This window comes from Hydra viridissima, unplaced genomic scaffold (genome assembly GCF_058129835.1).
Source record: "Hydra viridissima isolate aposymbiotic clone 2 unplaced genomic scaffold, HvirCarnegie_v1 scaffold_5, whole genome shotgun sequence".
In the NCBI taxonomy this organism is placed as follows: domain Eukaryota; kingdom Metazoa; phylum Cnidaria; class Hydrozoa; order Anthoathecata; family Hydridae; genus Hydra; species Hydra viridissima.
This window is the reverse complement of record NW_028324304.1, coordinates 6,693,741-6,699,157: the sequence shown is the minus strand read 5'-3', so window position 1 is coordinate 6,699,157 and position 5,417 is coordinate 6,693,741. Positions and strand designations below refer to the sequence as shown.

At 30.6% G+C, this 5,417-nt stretch overlaps 1 pseudogene; it reads left to right on the top strand.

Annotated features, from left to right (window-relative positions):
• The first annotated feature begins 2,630 nt into the window (after nucleotides 1-2,630).
• The window catches only part of LOC149888276 (uncharacterized), a 2,909-nt pseudogene continuing 122 nt past the window's right edge, over nucleotides 2,631-5,417 (top strand).

The window sequence follows — 5,417 nt, the reverse complement described above, 5'->3', positions numbered from 1 at the left end:
TAGTTTTAATTATTATACACAATCATATTTGCAGGTGAAAAAACACACTTGAATAGAAAGGGAAATGGAAATATTCTTGCCAGTATGAAGCTTATTGGTCACCACAATCTCGTCATTGCATTCCACTTGGAAGATGTAAGCCGCCATCAACAAGAGGGCTCCAGAATGAATGCTCATTACCTTTCTCTGTCATCTCAAAATGAGTTCATCAGAGAACGTGGGAGTGTCATCCGAAATGCAGCTGTCTAAGAAATTCAGGATGCTATCTACTTCACCATTATAATCGACGGTACTCCCGACACACCTCAAACTGAACAAATAACCTTTGTTATTCTTTTACTTCTCTATGATAGAGAAACTAATCGTTGGCATATCAAAGAACGATTCTTCTAAGTCAAAGCTTCCGAGAAGAAGAAAGATGTTGATATAGCTAAGCTTATCACTGATGTGATTGCAAGGCTATTCTTTGATATTCGAAACTGACGCGGTCAGAGATACAGTTATGGATCCAATATTTCAGGTTCTTACAAGAAAACTCAAGCTTTAATAAGACAAAATCATTCGGAGCTTCTCTACGTTTTCTGTAGCGTTCACATTAGAGACCTTACGAAATCAAAATGTCAACTGCAACTACAACAGAATTCTATCCTAAAATCTCCCATGCTGACATTGTAACATATTTATTGTTTGCACCAAGCCCTGTAACCAAAGAAGAACTTAAATGCTTTAAAAGTTTAGAACCGTATAAATATTTCTTCGGTGGTTGGGTGAGAGATGTTGGCATAAAACTCTTCAGTAATAAATGTATATGTTTGGTTCATGGAAAGGTGATTTAATTTTACTTCTCTTTTATATAAGCTTCATATACTACTTTGATACATTGGTGCAAAAGTTATGTAGCAGCAGATGTATAAAACTAAATTATTTTTTAGGTTTTGCAATCTCAACGATTAAATGAGCAACCAACATCAGCATGGATTATAGTTTATATGAATGGTGATGTACTATCTGCTCACTGCAACTGCATGGCTTGCTCTGGTGAGTCTTTTTCACGCATTAAAGCTGTTTTATTTTTTAATGATGCAACTGTCAGAATTAGAGACGCTGAAACTGTATCTGAAGAAAAGGCCTATTGGATGATGCCTACTTTGTTGAAATCAGTACCTTATGCTGAAGTAGTTGACATTACATCACTAGATACGCTTAAAAGAAAGTTTAACAGCACACTTAAAGAAAACTGTGCAACTCCTAGTGAACATGTTCGTAAAAAAAAAAGTAAACAGTTGTGTTTTGGAAAATGTAAAGGACCTTCACAAGAACAAGTCGACATATTTTTCAAGCAAATTAGTCTGTGTAATTCTAAACCTGCAATTTTATCGATTATACCTCCTTATGATGATATTTATATTCCAAAACAACTGAATGATTAACCACCAAAAATGTTATCAGACATTTATGATATAAGTTTGTTAAATATGAGTTACTTAGAGGTGAACACTGTGAAAAAATTGAATTTAATCAAATTACTACTGAACAACAGATGGCTGTTGAGAAATTGAAAAGGAAGCAAGCACTATCACAGAATTAGTTTTTATATCCCAGTAAGCACGCCACGAAATATAAACGTTTTAGTCACGTACTTTATTCGTGTTTCCGTCCAAAGTTTTTTTTAACGTTTTTTGAACGTATTAAAACACGTTGCAAATATCACGTAGTATTTGACACGTTTTCTAAACGTATTTAAAACGTGATTTATTTTACGAATCAATTTAACTTTAATTTAATTAGCAAATTATACGAATCGCGTTCCGTTCGCGCCACCATTAAATAGTGCGGTCAAAAAAAATTACATTTTTATTATGCGAGTGTCCTATAAATGGTGGATTTCTTTTTTATTTTCAATCAGTTTTATTTGGAAATCTTAACCTACAACAATTCGTTCAACAGATCAACTCTACTATTCTTCAATTACATTTATTACGGTAAGCCATTATTATATTACTTTGATTTAAAAGTTAAGAATATTTCAAACTGAATTTTTGCGGGCTTTTTTTTTTTTTTAAATTTTTTTGTGGATCGAATTCCTTTGCGAATTAATTCACTTTGCGGATTGCTTCAATTAGTGGATTGGTCCGATAAAACTTATATTGTTATATTTCTTCTACGTAAATATAAATAGTAATAGAAATAAAAATAGAAATAGAGATAAAAACTAGTTTGAAAAATTGTTACGTTCATTTCAACAATAAAGGCAAATAAATAGTTCTTTTGTTGAAAACTTTATGCATGCCTCTAAAATATCATTTATTTTTAAGACGAATGTTAAGGAAAATTTTCAAATAACTTTAAAATAATTAGTTCATTTTCGGAAACTGTTTATATGCATCAAAAACTATCACGTTTTATGAAGGCAAATATTAAGGAAATATTGAGGCAAATATTTCAATAAATAGTCCATAACCTAAAAATGTATTTTGATCCGTGTTTTTGAATTTTTAATCCGAAAAGTAATCCGTATTAATTATCTGATCCGTTTTTGTGGATTTTAAATTCAATAAATAATCCGAAATATTATTCCGATCCGATCTGGCAAACTTAATCCGATTCGTTTCTTTTTTTTTTCATTTCAGATGTCTGAAGATTCTCCATTTGCCACGCAAAAGCGTTCTTATCCAAATACAAGGTGATGTAACTATTAATTTTATAATAAGTACACATTAGGAGTTCTTCTGTCTATATTCGACGGTGGTGTTGACAATATATATAGAGTCAACACCATTGTCGGAATTAGATATTATTAAAAATAGTAACCACGAAAATAAATTTATCTACCTATTAGAGGATATAAATTTGGATTGTTTTTAATACCACGTCAATAATGTTACAATATTAATAAAAAATTGAACAGATGTTTAATAATTTTTTGCCTTTACTCAATAATATTACGTACTTCCTTTAAACTTTCTATCTTACTATTTTTATTATTGCTAATAGTTATAATCTTTCATTATTTACTATTTTATTATTTCTATTTTATTATCATTATATTTTAATCTCTTATTGCTATCATTATTGTTATAATATTTAATATTATTAATGTTATTATATATTAATTTTATAATACCATAAGCATTCCTTTTCAATATTAATTTCTTTATTTTTATTTTTTGGTTGTTATTTGACTGTTATTTGATTTAATTTTTTTTTTAAGGTATCTGCTTTGAATTAGTTTTATACTATTTGAATATCCCTTCACAAAAGGAGATATTTTTTATGATATTGTAAACGGTACTTTTTCGTTTTTTGTGTGAAATATATTGGTTTATTGATAATGTGGACGGCCAGTAATAAGCAGAGCTGCAATAATTATAGGCAAATAAGAGAGATAATTTCTTAGTCTGTAATTGTGTTCTGTAACTGGGTTTTTTGTATTCTTTAATTAGTTTATTTGGGTCAGCAGTAGGTTTAAGGCTAGTTATATCATTTTAGTTTATCTTCTGCATGGAGAGCACGCAGTGCAGCTGTTTTACTGATGTCTGAAGTACCTCAAAATCCTACATTTTTTTATTCAGATTTCAGTTGCATTAAGAATGATAACATTCGAAAAGCAAGTAATGAATATGCTTCATCAGATGAAGATGCCAGTAATACTCAGGATGCAAATGCTAAATATAAAACATCAGATGGACTTGCCAGTGATAGTGGTAGTTTTGAAAATTTGCTGGAGTTTGGAACTAATAGTTTATATGATGAAGTTCTCTGTTCTAAATTACAGGATTGGACTCTAAAAAACAGTTGTACGCAAACTTGTATAAATGAAATTTTAAAAATTTTTTTGGAATATCATCACAAAGTGCCCAGAGACTCTAGAACTCTGTTAAAAATAAAAAGAAACATTCCTTCCGTTAACATAGTCGGACATGGAGAATATGCTTATCTTGGTTTAAGAAAAGAAATTTCAAATCAAATTATTTTTCATTCTATTACAGAAACTACATTAAACTTATCTGTTAACATAGATGGCCTCCCATTATTTAAATCCAGTTCCACCCAATTGTGGCCGATTGCAGTATCTATTTTTGAATTCGAACCCTTTCTTGTTGGAATTTATTGTGGAAATAGTAAACCACCCTGTGATATTTATTTAAGAGAATTTGTTAAAGAATTAATAGAATTGCAAGACAGTTTTATTGCTATAAATGATGTTAATTACGAAGTTAATGTTTATTTGTGATGCTCCTGCCCGAGCTTTATTAAAAGGTATTGTTTGTCACTCAGGCTTCCATTCCTGTGAGAGATGTACCATAGTAGGTAAAAGTATAAGCAATCGAATTGTTTTCTCAGTAAGTGAAGAAGGTGTTGTTTTAAGGATAAGCCAAAAATTTAATAATGATGAGTATTTTGAAGAAGATGTAAATGGAAGATCACATCAACTCAGTAAAACAATTTTAAGAGAAGTTACATCTGTAAATTTTATTAATATGTTTCCACTTAACTACATGCATTTAGTGTGTCTTGGATGTATGCGTAGGCTGCTGTATTTCCTTAAAGGAACTATCAAAGGAACAACTAAAGGGAAATTGTCTGCTAATATGTTAAATCAAATTTCTGAAAAGCTTGTTGCTTTAAATGGTAAACTACCAAGTGAGCTTGTTAGACAGCCAAGAACACTAACTGAACTTGATCGATGGAAAGCTACCGAGCTCAGATCCTTTTTGCTTTATACTGGTATGGTTGCATTGAAGGGTATTGTAGATAGCTCTGTTTACAAGCATTTTTTAAGTCTGTCTGTTGCTATAAGGTTATTATGCGAAAGTGATGATGCCATGAGAAATTCTAATCTGAAAAATGCTCGACAACTTATTCAGTATTTTGTTATGAATTCTAGTGAGGTTTATGGTGATTTGTTTTGTGTATACAATGTACATGGACTTTTACATATTTGTGATGATGAAGAGTTTTATGGTGTCTCGCTTGATAAGTTATCTGCCTTTAAGTTTGAAAACTATCTTCAGAAGTTGAAAAGATTGGTAAGAAGCAAACATAATTCATTGGCTCAAGCATGTAAAAGATTGGATGAATTGAGTGAATACAACCAACCTAAAAAAGTTACAAGCAGAATGACCACCACCAAAGATTCTTGTTTTTTAACTGAGGATAGTGTTGTGTTTCTTCAAAAATTGGTTGATGAAGATCGTTATGAGTGTTTGTGTTATAGGAAACAGTTTTTAGATAACTATTTTACAGTTTTTGTTTCTTCAAAGGATATTGGTATCTACTTTATCAGGGATACCATAAATCCTATTCTATGCATTAAAAGAAGAAGTAGCTTTTTACGGAAATGTGTTTTATGGCAGTTAAAGATGGATTTGTTGTTTCTACTTTAGTGCATTTTATTAAGCAGAGTAGAGAATGTT